The 18368-nt window shown below is 47.7% G+C and overlaps 1 protein-coding gene across 1 annotated transcript in view; it reads left to right on the forward strand.

Moving 5' to 3' along the window:
* The window catches only part of LOC147118283 (uncharacterized), a 237436-nt gene that overhangs the window by 127874 nt on the left and 91194 nt on the right, over positions 1-18368 (forward strand). The window lies entirely within an intron of this gene.

An 18368-nucleotide genomic window follows, 5' to 3' on the forward strand; every position in this document is an offset into this window, starting at 1 on the left:
ATAGAGAGAAACTTTTTCCGCCGGTGGGGCAGTCGAGGACAAGGGGACATCACATTAAAATCAGAGCCAGGCCATTCAGGAGAGAAGTTGGGAAACACTTCTTCACACAAAGGGTGGTAGAAGTGTGGAACCCTCTCCCACAGGAAGCAGTCGATGCCAGCTCAATTAATCATTTTAAATCCCAGAGTGATAGATTTTTGCTCGACAAGGGAGCAAAGGGATATGGAGCCAAGGCAGGTGGGTGGAGTTAAGACACAGATCAGCCATGATCTCATTGAATGGCGGAACAGGCTGGAGGGGCTGAATGGCCTCCTCCTGTTCCCATGCTCCTATTTACTCTATCAAAACCCTTCCTGTTCTGAACACCTCTGTTAAATCTCCGCTGCACCTTCTCTGCTCCAAGGAGAACAATCCCAGCTTCTCCAGTCTCTCCACATAACTGAAATCCTCTGTGTATTTGTCATGGCGCATCAGGCTATAGCAAACAGCTTTCTTAAGAACATAAGAAATAGGAGCAGGAGCAGGCCATTCAGCCCTTCAAGCCTGCTCCGCCATTCAATAAGATCATGGCTGATCTTCTACCTCATCTCCACCTTCCCGCCCGATCCCCATATCCCATGATTCCCCATGAGTCCAAAAATCTATCGATCTCAGCCTTGGCTATACTCAATGACTGAGCCTCCACAGCCCTCTGGGGCAGGAGTATTTTCACAGGCCAGTGTCAGGAGCGGTGAGAGCGGAGGTTCAGTGAGTATTTAAGCTCACTTTCGCGGGCTTTTTTTCACAGGCTTACCAATCTCACAGACCGGCGGTGGCGTTCCAGAGCCACTTCATGATTCAAAACGTGACGCGGGCAGGAGGAAGCAGCTGATTGGGGAGTACGGCCAGGTGAGTATTCATATTACTCCATAGTTTGACAGTTAAGGTTCATAGTTTATAAAGTTCAGAAGGTCTTAATTTTGTGGTTATAGTTTCTAAGGTCTCTGTTGTGTAGCAGGGAGTGCTAGGAAACAAGGGCCCTTGAGTATATCATTTAATTGTATAATTGGTGGTTTTGATTTAATTTAAATTAATTAAAGGGTAAGTCATGGCAGGAGAGCTCAGCCCCATGGTATGCTCCTCCTGCACTATGTGGGAAATCAGGGACACTTCCTGTGTCCCCGACGACCATGTGTGTGGGAAGTGTATCCAGCTGCAGCTACTGGCAGACCGCACTGCGGTGCTGGAGCTGCGAATGGATACATACTGGAACATTTGCGATGCTGAGGACATCGTGGCTATCACGTTTAATCAGTTGGTCACACCGCAGGTAAAGGCTGCACAGGCAGGAAGGGAATGGTCGTCAGGGACACAGGAAGTGTCCCTGATTTCCCACATAGTGCAGGAGGAGCATACCATGGGGCCGAGCTCTCCTGCCATGACTTGCCCTTTAATTAAATTAAATTAAATCAATACCACCAATTATACAATTAAATGATATACTACGATGGTCTGAGGAGCGAGTTGGGTAGGATTGATTGGGGAATGTCACTCAAAGGGATGACGGTGGATAGGCAATGGCAAACATTCAAAGACCGAATGGATGAACTACAGAATTTGTTCATCCCAGTTTGGCATAAAAATAAAACAAAAAAGGTGACTCAACCGTGGCTAACAAGGGAAATTAGGGATAGCATAAGATCCAAGGAGAGGACATATAAATTGGCCAGAAAAAGCAATAATCCTGAGGATTGGGGGCAGTTTAGGATTCAACAAAGGAGGACAAAGGGATTAATTAAGAAGGGGAAAATAGAATATTTAAAGGGACACCCACCCCCTCCACATATAAAGGGAAACCCACCCCTCCACATTTAAAGGGACACCCACCCCCTCCACATTTAAAGGGACACCCACCCCCTCCACATTTAAAGGGACACGCACTTCCTCCACATTTAAAGTGACTCCCTCCCCCCCTCTCATGTGTTCTTCAGATTAAACAAAGAAGAAACATAGAAGATAGGAACAGGAGTCAGCCATTTGGCCCCTCGAGCTTGCTTCACCATTCAATGAGATCATGGCTGATCATCCAAATTCAGTGCCCTGTCCCTGCTTTCTCCCCATATCCCTTGATCCCTTTAGCCTTAAGAAATATATCTGACTCCTTCTTGAATATATTTAATGAATTGGCCTCCACTGCCTTCTATGGTAGAGAATTCCACAGGCTCACCACTCTCTGGGTGAAGTAATTCCTCCTCATCTCTATGTCTGAGGATAAGGGGTAAGCCATTTAGGACATGTTTCGATGTGACCCCTGGTTCTGGAATCCATGGTTATTGGGAACATCCTTCCTGCATCTAGTCTGTGTAGTCCTGTTAGAATTTTATACGTTTCAATGAGATCCCCTCTGATTCTTCTAAACTCCAGTGAGTATAAGCCCAGTCGACCCAATCTCTCCCCATACGTCATTCCTGCCATCCCAGGTATCAGCCTGGTGAATCTTTGCCACACTCCCTCCATGACAAGGACATCCTTCCTCAGATAAGGCGACCAAAACTGCACACAATACTCAAGATGTGGTCTCACCAAGGCCCTGTACAACTGTAGCAAGACATCCTTGCTCCTCTACGCGAATCCTCTCATTATGAAGGCCAACATTCCATTTGCCTTCTTAACCGCCTGCTGCACCTGCATGCTTACCTTCAGCGACTGGTGCACAAGGACACCCAGGTCTCATTGCACTTCCCCTTCTCCCAATCTATTACCGTTCAGATAATAATCTGCTTTCCTGTTTTTGCCACCAAAGTGGATAACCTCGCATTTGTGGGAAGGGGGCTGAATGAGCATGCGCGGCCCTGCCTCTCCACATTTAAAGTGACACCCATCCCCTCCACATTTAAAGGGACACCCACCCCCTCCACATTTAAAGTGACTCCCTCCCCCCTCTCGTGTGTTCTTCTGATTAAAGGGTCAGTGACAATTCCCCCGGCCACCGCACTTTAGCAAGGATCTGAAAGACATCGAGGGCCAGCCAGTGGCTCAGTTGGGAGCACCCTCATCTCTGACTCAGAAAGTTGTGGGTTCATAGTCCCCACTCCAGGGACTCAAGCGCATAAACCTAGGCTGACGCGCCGGGGCAGTGCCGAAGGAGCACCGCACTGTCGGAGGGGCGGTGCTTAGGGGGCGCCGCGCTGACGGCGGGGCAGTACTGAGGGAGCGCAGCCCTGTTGGAGGGGCAGTACTGAGGGAGCGCCGCACTGTCGGAGGGTCAGTACTGAGGGAGCACCGCACTGTCGGAGGGTCAGTACTGAGGGAGCGCCGCACTGTCGGAGGGGCAGTACTGACGGAGTGCCGCACTGTCGGAGGGGCAGTACTGAGGGAGCGCTGCACTGTCGGCGGGGCAGTACTGAGGGAGCGCCGCACTGTCAGAGGGGCAGCGCTGAGGGAGCACCGCACTGTCGGAGGGTCAGTACTGAGGGAGCGCCGCACTGTTGGAGGGGCAGTACTCAGGGAGCGCCGCACTGTCAGAGGGATGGTGCTGAGGGAGTGCTGCTCCAGCGGAGGGGCAGTACTGAGGGAGCGCCGCACTGTCGGAGGGGCAGTAATGAAGGAGTGATGCACTGTCGGAGGGACAGTACTGAGGGAGCGCCGCAGTGTCGGTGGGGCAGTACTGAGGGAGCGCTGCAGTGTCAGAGGTGCCGTCCTACGGATGAGATGTTAAACTGAGGCCCCCGTCTGCCCCCTCAGGTGGACGTAAAAGATACTGTGGTGCTATTTTGAAGAAGTTATCCCCGGTGTTTTGAGCCCAATATTTATCCCTCAATCAACATGATGATAAAACACTATCTGGTCATTATCACATTGCTGTTTGTGGGAGCTTGCTGTGCGCAAATTGGCTGCCGCGTTTCCCACATTACAAAAGTGACTACATTTCAAAAGTACTTCATTGGCTGTAAAGCGCTTTGGGACGTCCGGTGGTCGTGAAAGGCAGTTAAGAAGGCAAATGGTATGTTGGCCTTCATTACAAGAGGATTTGAGTACAGGAGTAAAGAAGTCTTACTCCAATTATATCTTCTTCTTTCTTCTTAGGCAGTCCCTCGGAACTGAGGATGACTTGCTTCCACATTAAAAATGAGTTCTCGGGTGTAAGGGTAAACCAGGAGAGCTTCTTCTCCCCGAGACGGACCCTCTGATATAAAGGGTCGACTGGATCCATGTTTATCTGTAATTTAAACAGAGGTCTGGTCGTCTTCCGAGCTCTTTCCCCTAGAGGAGAGGGTAGAATGGAGGTCTTTAGTGTGAAATGGTTTCACCTGGGTCCATTGCTTCCATCGCATACCCATCGGTTCCTGTAGACAAACACACGTATCACTTGTCATTAATACAGTACATGGCCCCATCCAACGGGGTCCCATTCCCTTTCTTCCGATAACTTGCGTCATTACTTGTTGACCTATTCTGGGCAACTCGTCTGGTTTAAGTCCAGCATTCTGCCTTTCTGGATCTTTAATCTGTTGTTGGTTCCTTACTACTTTATTTAGTGCTTGTACCTCCTGATTTAGTTGTACTAAGTATCGCATTAATCTATCTTGCACTGGTCCTGGTCCTAAACACATACTTTGGTTCTATCTTCACAAAGGAGGACACAAATAACCTCCCAGAGATGTCGGGGAACATAGGGTCTGATGAAAGGGTGGAACTGAAAGAAATCAATATTTGTAGGGAAATGGTGTTAGGGAAATTGATGGGATTGAACATAACAACATAAGAAGTACGAGCAGGAGTAGGTCATACGGCCCCTCGGGCCTGCTCCGCCATTCAATAGGATCATGGCTGATCCGAATCTAGACTCACGTCCACTTCCCTGCCCTCTCCCCGTAACCCCAAATTCCCTTGTCTGCTAGGAAACTGTCTATCTCCGATTTAAATCTATTTAATGTTGCAGCTTCCACAGCTATCTGAGGTAGGAAATTCCACAGAATTACCACCCTCTGAGTGAAGAAGTTTCTCCTCATCTCAGTTGTGAAAGGGCAGCCCCTTATTCTAAGATTATGCCCCCTAGTTCTAGTCTCACCCATCAGTGGAAACATCCTCCCTGCATCCACCCGATCAAGCCCCCTCACAATCTTATATGTTTCGATAAGATCGCCTCTCATTCTTCTGAATTCCAATGAGTAGAGGCCCAACCTACTCAACCTTTCCTCATAAGTCAGCCCCCTCATCTCCGGAATCAACCGAGTGAACCTTCTCTGAACTGCCTCGAGAGCAAGTATATCTTTTCTTAAATATGGAAACCAAAACTGTACGCAATATTCCAGGTGTGGCCTCACCAGTACCCTGAATAACTGAAGCAAGACTTCCCTGCTTTTATACTCCATCCCCCTTGCAATAAAAGTCAAGATTCCATTGGCCTTGCTGATCACCTGCTGTACCTGCATACTAACCTTGTGTTTCATGCACCAGGACCCCCAGATCCCTTTGTACTGTAGCACTTTGCAGTTTCTCTCCATTTAGATGATAACTTGCTCTTTGATTTTTTCTGCCAAAGTGCATAACCTCACACTTTCCAACATTATATTCCATCTGCCAAATTTCTGCCCACTCACTTAGCCTGTCTATGTCCTTTTGCAAGTTTTTTATGTCCTCCTCACTCACTGCTTTCCCTCGCTTCCTTATTTCATCGGCAAACTTGGATACGTTGCACTTGGTCCCCTCCTCCAAATCGTTAATATAGATTGTAAAGAGTTGGGGTCCCAGCACTGACCCCTGCAGAACACCACTAGTTACTGATTGCCAACCGGAGAATGAACCATTTATCCCAACTCTCTGTTTTCTGTTAGATAGCCAATCTTCCACCCATGCCAGTATATTACCCCCAATCCCGTGATTTTTTACCTTGTGCAGTAATCTTTTGTGTGGCACCTTGTCAAGTGCCTTTTGGAAGTCCAAATACACCACATCCACTGGTCCCCTTTATCCACCCTGTTTGTTACGTCCGCAAAGAATTTGAGCAAATTTCTCAAACATGACTTCCCCTTCATAAAACCATGCTGACTCTGGCCGATTAAATTATGCTTATCCAAATGTCCTGTTGGTGCTTCCTTAATAATGGACTCCAACATTTTACCAACCACAGATGTTAGGCTAACTGGTCAATAGTTTCCAGCCTTTTGTCTACCTCCCTTTTTAAATAAGGGCGTTACATTCGCAGTTTTCCAATCTGCTGGGACCTTGCCTGAATCCAGGGAGTTTTGGAAAATTACCACCAATGCATCCGCAATCCCCACCGCTACTTCTCTCAAGACCCTAGGATGTAAGCTATCAGGTCCAGGGGATTTATCCGCCTTAAGTCCCATTATCTTACCGAGTACCATCTCCTTTGTGATTTTAATCGTGTTTAGCTTCTCCCCCCCTATAGCCCCCTGTTTGTCCAGTGTTGGGATATTTTTAGTGTCCTCTACTGTAAAGACTGATACAGAATATTTGTTCAGCGTTTTTGCCATCTCCATGTTCCCCACTACTAATTTCCCGGTCTCGTCCTCTAAGGGACCAACATTCACTTTAGCCACCCTTTTTCTTTTTATATAACTGTAGAAACTCTTGCTATCTGTTTTTATATTTTTTGCTAGTTTACTTTCATAATCTATCTTCCCTTTCTTAATTAATCTTTTAGTTATTCTTTGCTGGCTTTTAAATCTTCTATCCTCCCACTAGATTTGGCTACTTTATATGCCCTTGTTTTCCATTGGATACTATCCTTGATTACTTTATTAGCCACGGATGGCTGTCTTTTCTTTTACGCCCCTTTTTCCTCAGTGGAATATATTTTTCTTGAAAGTTGTGAAATATCTCCTTGAATGTACACCACTGCTCATGTACCATCTTACAGCTTAATCTATTTTCCCAGTCCACTTTAGTCAACTCTACTCTCGTACCTTCATAGTCTCCTTTTTTAAGCTTAGTACGCTGGTTTGAGATCCAACTCTCTCACCCTCCAACTGAATTTGGAATTCAACCATGTTATGGTCACTCATTCCAAGGGGATCCTTCACTAGGACATTTTTTTATTAATCCTGTCTCATTACACAGGACCAGACCTAAGATTGCCTGCCCCCTGGTTGGTTCAGTAACATACTGCTCAAGGAACCCGTCCCTAATGCACTCTATGAACTCTTCCTCAAGGCTGCCCTGCCCAATTTGATTTGTCCAGTCAATATGAAAGTTAAAATCTCCCATGATTATAGCTGTTCCCTTATTACAAGTGTAATATATATACCTTTAAGGGGGGAACTATGTTTTACAGCTCATGTATACTGCAGTACCGGCAGTGACCACACCTGTATATAGCACTGAGTAGTAATCTGTACAGATCAGTTACAGTGTGAGCCACATTGAGTAAACACCTGTTGTACTGTTCTCCGCAGTCTGTGTCTTATTATACACGGATGCAACATTGGCGATGAGGCAGGTTCGAACATACCTGCAACTCTGCATCACCTCCCGGGGATTCGTTCCTGGAGATCAGTGGATTGGAGGTCAAGGCCAGAAACTCGGGCGTCGACCACGGGCAACCGCCCAGTCATCCAGCAGAGACTCGAGAATTGCGGGGGAGGCTGTCGAGAGCCAGGCTTGGCTTTCCAGTCGAGGTGGTCCAGCGAAACAGGCTTGCAACAGGTAGTGTGCAGACCCTTCCCGGACAGCGGCGGGCTAGAGCCCGACCGAGCGGCACATCAAAGGGCCGAGCAGCGTTGATGGGGGAGAGCGAGAGAGGGCAGAGCGCACAGGGCGCAGCCGGTGTTCAGGGCCCGAGCAGCAATAGAGAGAGGGAGAGAGAGACGCGCAGAAACCCGCGAGGCGCCGCCATTGCCACGAGGACCACCGAGAGCAGCGTTGGCAGCAGCACAGGAGAAGCGCGCGAAACCTACAGGGCGCCACCATTGCCACGAGAACCGCCGGGAGCGGCGTTGGCTGCAGCGGGGGAGGAAGGAAAGCGCGGGAGACGCAATTTTAAGCCATTGGGAGACGCCATTTTAAACCACACCCAAAATGCCGAAGAGTGGCAGTATCACCGCATTTGACAATGAAGTCGAAGACTGGACTACATATGTCGAACGAATAGAGGTGTACTGCAAGGCAAATGAGGTGTCAGATGACAAGAAAGCGTCAGTATTGTTAAATTTAATGGGTGCAAAGACGTATGGTTTATTACGAAATCTAGTAACCCCAACGAAGCCAATGGAAAAGAGTTTTGAAGACATAGTAACGATACTAAAGGAACATTTAAACCCCACACCGCTGCTGATAGCAGAAAGATTCAAGTTTCACAAACGGAACCAGCATAAGGATGAAAGCAATGCTGATTATTTAACAGAACTGCGCAAACTATTGAAACACTGCCAGTTTGGAGCGGGACTGGCAGATACCTTAAGGGACAAGTTTGTATGTGGGCTTCAAAGTGAAGGAACCCAGAAACGACTTTTATCTGAAAAGGACCTTACGCTGGAAAAGGCTTTCAGCATTGCGGTATCATATGAAGCAGCAGCACGGGGCGCTGCAGAGATACAACAGAGACCGCAAGAATATGGCACAAACGAAATGTCATATGGAACAGAGAAGTGCTATCGCTGCGGCAGAACAACACACGACCAGAATGATTGCTGGTTCAAAGACAAAGTGTGCAGACAGTGTGGAAAAGTAGGGCACATAGCACGAGTCTGCAGGTCGGGAAAGAAAACCAGCAATAAGAAACCTACCAAAGGAAAGTACAAGAAGGTACATAAGATGACGGAGAATAGTTCAGACGAACAAAAGAGTGATAACGACTCTGAAAGCAGGGAACTGAGTTGTCTGAAACTACATAATGTGATCACAACGGAGGATCACCGAACCATTTGGGTCACTCTCAAGATAGCAGGAGTCCAGGTAAAGATGGAATTGGACACAGGATCAGCCCTAACAGTCATAAACCGACGGGACTACGAGCGGCTATTCTCACACATACCCTTGAGAGACACAAAAATTATTTTGAAGATGTACACGGGGCAAAAAGTCTACCCCAAAGGAAAAATAAGGGTGACCGTTATATATAACGGTAAGGAAACACCAAAACTAGACCTGTATGTATTGCAAGATGGAGGACCACCATTACTGGGACGTGAATGGATCCGGAAAATACAACTGGATTGGAATTCCATACAGGCACTGACTGTGGCTGACAAAAAGGATGACGACGTCACACCTGGGCGACTGTCAAAGATCCTAACTGACGCGAAAGAAGTGTTCCAGCAAGGACTCGGAACACTAAAAGGCATGACAGCGACAATTAAAATTGAAGAAAACGCAAGCCCAAAATTTTTTAAGGCCAGACCGGTACCTTATGCGATCCGCCCAGCCGTTGAAGCAGAGCTGGAGAGTCTGGAACGTTCAGGTGTACTGTCCAAGGTAGACTGGAGCAAGTGGGCTACACCCATCATCCCTGTGATGAAAAAGTCATTGAGCAGCACGCCTGGGGAACCAAGGAAGGTTCGCATCTGTGGGGACTTTAAGGTAACAGTGAACCCGGTCCTTCACACCGTAAAATATCCACTTCCACGGATTGAAGATATTTTCGCCTCGCTATCTGGAGGGAAACGCTTCACTAAGATTGATCTGGCCCAGGCGTATCTGCAAATGGAGGTAGAAGAAGCATCAAAAAAAACCTCACAATCAACACCCATAAAGGTCTCTACCAATACAACCGGCTGGTATTCGGGGTAGCATCAGCTCCGGCTATTTGGCAGAGGGCAATGGAACAAGTTCTGCAAGGGATCCCAGGGACCCAGTGTTATTTGGACGACATCCTGGTCACGGGCGAAAATGACAGTGATCACCTTGCCAACCTGGAGCAGGTGCTCACTAGATTGCAGGAATATGGGCTCCGAGCTAACCGCCCCAAATGCGAGTTTTTTAGAAAACAGATCTCGTATTGTGGCCACGTTATCGATAAAGAGGGGTTACATATATTATGTCCGTGTATAGTTGAGACACGGACTGCAGGAGTTGATTATAACAAGTCTTTACTGAATGGAGACAACCTGGAAACAGGGGTGGTCACTGCCGGTACTGCAGTCTGAGACCAGTTATTCCCTTAAAGGTACATACACAACAATTCCTCCCCTTTTAGATAAACAGTACATAACATTCATTTAACAGCTAAATAATAACTAATTACAATTACGGTTGCTAGATACATTGGTTGAAGTTAAGCAATTATAAGTTCAGTCTTTGAGGAGGCTTCCTGATTCTGTCTGGATAACGCCTCTTTGGGGTATCAGGTTCTTCTGGCAAAGTTGAGTCGGGATCAATGTCGTTGTTTGGTTCGTCTGCTTCCAATAGCACCGATTCTGCGGTAGATAAAATTGGTACTTCAGTTTCATCGCCAGGTGTATCAGATCATGGTGTGGAGTTGACGTTTTCCAGTGACTCTAGAATCTGGTCAGCATGGCATCTTACAATGCTCTCTCCAATGTCCACGGTATACATTAGAGGTCCTTGCCGTGTACAGATCGTTCCTGGCTGCCATTTCTCTGTGCGGTAGTCCCGGGCCAAAACTGGTTGACCTATCTTGAAACTCCTGGTCGGCCTTTCATTCATATTCTGAAACTGCCTGTTCTCCACATCTCTTCTGATGTTTGGCTTAACCAAGTCCAAGCGGCATCATAGTCTTCGATTGAAGAACATCATGGCTGGAGTTTGGTTGGTAACCGCATGTGTCGCATGCAGGCAAACAAGAAGTTATCCACCTTGTGTTGTAGGGGTATATCTTCATTACACATTGCCTTGATAGCCTTCTTGAATGTTTGAATGAACCTCTCGGCCAATCCATTAGTGGCTGGATGATATGGGGCAGATGTGTAATGCTTAACACCATTGTTCTTTAAGAACCTCCGGAAATCTTCAGACACAAACTGTGGTCCATTGTCGGAGCAAATCTGTTCAGGCAGCCCATTCCTGGCGAATATGGTTCATAAGACTGTGATAGTTTTTTCTGTGGTGGTTGAGGACATTTTTATTACCTCTGGCCACTTTGAATGTGCATCCACCGCAATTAAAAACATCGAGTCCATAAATGGACCAGCAAAATCAATGTGCACCCTTTGCCATGGAGATGAGGGCCTCTCCCATGGATGTAGAGGGGCTTGTGGTGGGGCATTTTGGACCTTCTGGCATCCTGTACAGCTCTTGGTCATCTCTTCGATTTCTCTATCGATTCCTGGCCACCACACAAACGCTCTGGCTAAGTTCTTCATTTTTACCCCTCCCAGATGACCCTCATGAAGCTCATTGAGCACTCTATCCTTCAATTTGGGTGGGATTACTACTCTGGATCCACACATCAAGGTTCCTCTGCACACTGACAGCTGTTCTCTTCTCGGCGAGAATGCTGGCAGCAGTGGTTCGCCATGTGCTGGCCATCCCTTCACCGTTAAATCATAGACCCAGGAGAGTGTCGGGTCATTTCGTGTTTCCTTTTCTATGTTTGCATTCGTCACAGGGAGACATTCGACTATGGTCGAGTGGAATATCTCCACTGGATCCACTGCAAGTTCTTCTTCCACTGTCGGCAACGGTAGGTGCGACAATCCATCAGCATTCCCATGCTGTTTAGTTCCTTTGTACTCGATGTCATATTGGTGTGCCCCTAGGAAAAGGGACCACCTCTGTAGCCGTTGTGCTGTCATTATTGGTACGCCCTTCTGAGGGTTGAAAATGGAGACAAGAGGTTGATGATCAGTTAGTAGAGTAAATTTCTGACCTTGCAGGTAGTGATTGAACTTCTTCACCCCCCACACCAGGCTGAGGGCCTCTCTGTCAATCTGGGCGTAGTTACGCTCGGCTGAAGTTAACGAGCGTGACGCAAAAGCTATCGGCCTCTCTGAACCATCAAGGAATTTATGTGACAGTACCGCCCCAATGCCGTAGGGAGATGCATCACACGCCAGTCTTATCGGTAGTGATGGGTTGTAGTGAGCCAATACTTCTCTTGAAGTGATTAATTCCTTACTCTTCTGAAAGGCCCGCTTACATTCATCGTTCCATTTCCATGCTACTCCCGTTTGTAGTAGGGCGTTCAGTGGGTGCAGAATTGTGGACAAATTCGGCAAAAACTTATGGTAGTAATTCACCAATCCGAGGAATGACCTCAGTTGCGACACATTTTCAGGCGCTGGAGCCTTAACTACCGCTTCAATTTTGTCAGGGGACTTATGTAACCCCTCTTCATCAATCATGTGGCCACAATACGATATCTGTTTCTTAAAAAACTCGCACTTGGGGCGATTGGCTCGTAGCCCATGTTCACGTATTCTAGTGAGCACCTGCTCTAGGTTGGCAAGGTGTTCACTGTCATCTTCACCTGTCACTAGGATGTCATCCAAGTAACACTGAGTCCCCGGAATCCCTTGCAGGACTTGTTCCATCGCTCTTTGCCATATCGCCGGAGCTGATGCTACTCCGAACACCAGTCGATTATACTGGTAAAGACCTTTGTGAGTGTTTATCGTGAGATACTTCCTAGAGGATTCTTCAACCTCCATCTGCAAATATGCTTGTGCTAGGTCAATTTTTGTAAAACGCTTCCCTCCAGATAGTGAGGCAAAGATATCTTCTATCCTTGGAAGAGGATATTGTACTGTGTGAAGGACTGGGTTCACCGTCACCTTGAAGTCCCCACAGATGCGAACCTTCCTTGGCTCCTCAGACTTATTGTTTAACGTTTTCTTCATGACAGGAACGATGGGTGTCGCCCACTCGCTCCAGTCTACCTTAGATAACATGCCTGCATTCTCCAGATTCTCCAGCTCTGCCTCGACGGCTGGGCGAATTGCATATGGTACCGGTCTTGCTTTGAAAAACTTGGGAATTGCATTCTCTTCTATTTTTGTCGAGGCGGTTACACCTTTAAGAGTGCCCAGTTCTTGTTGAAATACCTCTTTGGCGTTAGCTAAGATTGTTGACAATCGTCCAGGAGTGACGTCGTCATCCTTTTTACCAGCCACCGTCAGTGCCTGAATGGAGTGCCAGTCTAAACTTATCTTTCTGATCCATTCACGTCCCAATAACGGTGGTCCACCATCTTGCAGTATGTAGAGATACAATTTCTGTATTTCCTTGCCGTTGTATTCGACAGGCACCCTTATTTTTCCTCTGGGGTATACTTTTTGCCCCGTATACGTCCTCAAGACAATGGATGTCTCTTTCAAGGGTATGTGTGAGAATAGCCGCTCGTAGCCTCGTCGATTCATGACGGTTAGAGCTGGTCCTGTATCCAATTCCATTTTGACTTGGGACCCTGCTATCGTGAGGGTGACCCAAATGGTTCGGTGATCCTCTTTTGTGATTACATTGTGAAGTTTGAGACAGCTTAGTCTCTTGTTCCCGCATTCACTATCGCTCATCTGGTCTTCGGAACTACTGTCCGTCATCTTTTGTACTTTCCTGTACGGTTCCTTAGTAGCCTTTTTGTTGTCATTGGTCTTCTTCCCAGACCTGCAAACTCATGCAATGTGTCCCATCTTTCCGCATTGCCTGCATATTTTGTCCTTGGACCAGCAGTCCTTCTGGTCATGGGTTGTTCTGCCGCAGCGATAACATTTTGCAAATCCCTGTGTCATTTCGTGGGTGCCGTATTCCTGTGGCTTTTGCTGTATTTCCGCAGCTCCCCTTGCTGCTGCTTCGTACAATACTGCCACGCTGAAAGCCTTATCCAGTGTCAGCTCTTTCTCTGAGAGTAACTTCTTCTGGGTTCCTTCACTCAGGAGTCCACAGACAAATTTGTCCCATAGGGTATCTGCCAGTCCTGCTCCGAACTGGCAGTGCTTTGATAGCTTGCTTAGTTCCGTAAGGTAATCAGCATTGCTCTCATCTTTATGCTGATTTCTCCTGTGGAATTTAAATCTTTCTGCTATCAGCAGCGGTGCAGGGTTTAGGTGTTCCTGTAGGATCGCAACAATTTCGTTAAAACTCTTCGCCTTCGGTTTGGCTGGAGTAATCAGGTCCCGCAATAGGCCGTACGTTCTTGCGCCCATTAAGTTTAGCAGTACCGATGCCTTTTTCTCATCGGCTATTTCGTTTGCCTCGCAATATACCTCGACTCTTTCCACATACGTGGTCCAGTCTTCTATTGCATTATCAAAGGCAGTGATATAGCCAGTCTTTGGCATCTTGGAAATCTAAGATGGCGCCTCCCACGCTTTGCCTTCTTCCCCGCTGGATTAAGATGGCGCCTCCGCGCTTTCTGTCTTCTCCGCTGTTGCCAGCGCTGCTCTCCGCGGTTTCCATGGCAAACTGCAGCTCCTCGCGGCTTTCTGCGCGTTTAATTTTTTAAAATTATTTCCCCGTCGTTGGAACAACGCTGCGGTACTCTTGCCTCCCTCTTCTCGGGTCTGTACGCTGCCCGGCTTTGTAGCACCGGCCGCGCCCTGTGTGCTCCACCCTCTCTCTCTCCTCTTCCCGACAACGCTGCTCGGCCCCGTTGCAAGCCACCCGCTTGAGCTCTAGCCTGCCGCAGCCCAGGAAGGATCAGTGTATTACCTGCCACCAGCCCGATTAGCTGGAACACCATCGACAGGATAACCAAGCCCCGCTCTCGACAGCCTCTCCTGCAAATCTTCAACTCCGCTGACTCAGAGGCGGGTGCCCACGGTCGACGCCCATTTCTACTGTTTCTTTCTTCCTTCTGGCCTCGACCTCTGATAACTTCGCTTCAGGGATGGATCCCCATGAGGTGGTGCATACTGTAGGTAAGTTCGTATCTGCTCGTCGCCAGTATTATGTCTGTGTATAATTGAGACACGGACTGCAGGAGTTGATTATAACAAGTCTTTACTGAATGGAGACAACCTGGAAACTGAAACTACAGAAGCCTGCTAGGGCCTTTTATACAGGGGTGGTCACTGCCGGTACTGCAGTCTGAGACCAGTTATTCCCTTAAAGGTACATACACAACAGCATAAGTCCCCAGAGAAGATTGAGGCAGTAGTCAAGGCTCCAGCACCGGAAAATGTGTCACAACTGAGGTCGTTCCTCGGGCTGGTAAACTACTACCATAAGTTCTTGCCAAATCTGTCTACAATACCACACCCACTGAACACCCTACTGCAAACTGGGGTGCCATGGAAGTGGAGTGACGAATGTAGACGAGCTTTCCAGAAGAGCAAAACACTAATCACATCGAAAGAGGTATTGGCGCATTACAACCCAGCATTACCAATTCGGTTGGCATGTGATGCGTCACCCTACGGCATTGGAGCGGTGCTGTCGCACAAATTCTCAGACGGCTCAGAGAGGCCAATAGCCTTCGCGTCACGATCACTAACCTCAGCCGTGCGTAACTATGCCCAGATTGACAGGGAGGCCCTCAGCCTAGTGTGGGGAGTGAAAAAGTTCAATCACTATCTGCACGGGCAGAAATTCACCTTGCTGACTGATCACCAGCCTCTTGTCTCCATTTTTAATCTGAAGAAGGGCGTTCCGGTGATGACTGCGCAACGACTACAAAGATGGTCACTTTTTCTAGGGGCGCACCACTATGAGATTGAATATAAGGGCACGAAACAGCATGGAAATGCTGATGGGCTATCACGCCTGCCACTGCCTACTGCGGAGGAAGCACCAGCAGTGGATCCTGTCGAAATATTCCATTCGACTATAGTTGAATACCTACCGGTAACTAACGCTTGTATCGAAAAGGAAACCCGAAATGACCTGACACTGTCTCGGGTATATGATTTGACGGTGAAGAGATGGCCAGCACATGGCGACTCACTGTTGCCAGCATTCTCGACAAGGAGAGAACAGCTGTCAGTGTGCCGGGGGACCTTGATGTCTGGATCCCGAGTGGTAATTCCACCCAAGTTAAGGGATAGAGTGCTCAATGAGCTTCATGAGGGTCATCTGGGAGGGGTAAAAATGAAAAGCCTAGCCAGGGCTTATGTGTGGTGGCTGGGAATCGATAAACAAATCGAGGACCTGACCAAGAGCTGCTCAGGATGCCAGAAAGTCCAAAATGCACCACCACATGCCCCTCTACACCCATGGGAGTGGCCCTCATCTCCATGGCAACGGGTGCATATTGATTTTGCTGGTCCATTCATGGACTCAATGTTTTTAATAGCCATGGATGCGCACTCGAAATGGCCTGAGGTCATCAAAATGTCCTCCACCACCACGGAGAAAACTATTGCAGTCCTACGGACCATTTTTGCCAGGAATGGCTTGCCAGAACAGATTTGCTCCGACAACGGACCACAGTTTGTGTCCGAAGAGTTCTGAAGGTTCTTGAAAATGAATGGGGTAAGGCATTACACATCCGCCCCGTACCATCCAGCCACAAATGGATTGGCTGAGAGGTTCGTACAAACCTTTAAGAAGGCAATAAAGGCTATGTACAATGACAACATTCCGCTGCAGCACAAGGTGGACAATTTCCTGTTCGCCTACCAGAATGCGACACATGCAGTCACCAACCAGGCCCCAGCCATGATGTTCTTTAACCGAAGGTTAAGATCTCGCCTGGATTTGCTGAGACCAAACGTATGAAGAGATGTTGAGAGTAAGCAATTCCAGCACATCCATGAGAAGCCAACAAAGAGCTTCAATGTAGGGCAACCATTCTTGGCCCGCGACTACCGAACAGAAAAATGGCAGCCAGGAACGATATGCACATGGCAGGGCCCACTAATGTACACAGTGGACGTTGGGGAGAGCATCGAGAGACGCCATGCTGACCAGATCCTAGAGTCACAGGAACAAGTCAACCCCATGCCTCGCCCATACGTACCTGGTGATGAACCCGACGTACAGGTCGCATCTACCCCAGAAACAGTAGCATCGGAAGCTGATGAACCAACCGACGACAGGGGGCCAGAATCGCCTCCGCACCAAGAGCAAGACACTCGGGAAAGGCGCTATCCAGAAAGGATCAGGAAGCCTCCCCAAAGACTGAATATATAAATAGACTATTTTCAGCTAATGTTGCATGTTAAAAGTGTTAATTGTAATTAGTTTGATATTTAATTGTTAAATGAGTGTTATGGTACTGTTAATCTAAAAGGGGAGGAATTGTAATGTATATACCTTTAAGGGGGGAACTATGTTTTACAGCTCATGTATACTGCAGTACCGGCAGTGACCACACCTGTATATAGCACTGAGTACTAATCTGTACAGATCAGTTACAGTGTGAGCCACGTTGAGTAAACACCTGTTGTACCATTCTCCGCAGTCTGTGTCTTATTATACACGGACGCAACAACAAGCCCCAACTATTTCCTGATTAATACTCCGACCAATAGATTTGCAACTGTTAGGAGGCCGATCGACTACGCCCACTAGTGACTTTTTCCCCTTATTATTCCTTATTTCCACCCAAACCGTTTCACTATCCTGATCCTTTGACCCAATATCATTTCTCACTATTGCAGTGATTCCATCCTTTATTAACACAGCCACCCCACCTCCTTTTCCTTCCTGTCTGTCCTTCCGAATAGTCAAATACCCCTGGATGTTTAGTTCCCAGTCATGGTCACCCTGCAGCCATGTCTCCGTAATGGCCACCAGATCATACCCATGTGTAGTTATTTGTACCGTCAACTTGTCTATTTTATTACGAATGCTGCGTGCATTCAGATAAAGAACTTTTAAATATATTTTGTGACAATTTATTCCTGCTTTTACCCCCTTTACTACTTTACCTTTATATATTCTGTCCCTTCCTGACACGCTCTGGTATTTAATTCCCCCACTGCTACCTTGCTCTATTGCCTTCTCCGCTGACATTTTTATTTTTCGCTCTCTTGAAACCTCCCCGCCACTAATTAGTTTAAAGCCCTCTCTACAGCCCTAGTTATTCGATTCACTAGGATTCTAGTCCCAGCACTGGCCAAGTGAAGTCTGTCCCAACGGAACAGCTCTCTCCTGTCCCAGTACTGGTGCCAGTGTCCCAAGAAGCAAAACCCATTACTCCCACACCAGTCTGTGAGCCACGCATTTAACTCTCTGATTTTATTTAACCTAGCCAAATTTGCTCATGAGGGCAGGTACAGCACGGGTTAGATACAGAATAAAGCTCCCTCTACACTGTCCCATCAAACACTCCCAGGGCAGATACAGCACGGGTTAGATACAGAGTAAAGCTCCCTCTACACTGTCCCATCAAACACTCCCAGGGCAGGTACAGCACGGGTTAGATACAGAGTAAAGCTCCCTCTACACTGTCCCATCAAACACTCCCAGGGCAGGTACAGCAATGGTTAGATACAGAGTCAAGCTCCCTCTACACTGTCCCATCAAACACTCCCAGGGGAGGTACAGCATGGGTTAGATACAGAGTGTCAGCCGTGCCTCAGACGGCA

The sequence above is a fragment of the Somniosus microcephalus genome, chromosome 4 (assembly GCF_052327205.1).
Source record: "Somniosus microcephalus isolate GS21.2 chromosome 4, FLI_Smic_1.0, whole genome shotgun sequence".
Lineage (NCBI taxonomy): Eukaryota > Metazoa > Chordata > Chondrichthyes > Squaliformes > Somniosidae > Somniosus > Somniosus microcephalus.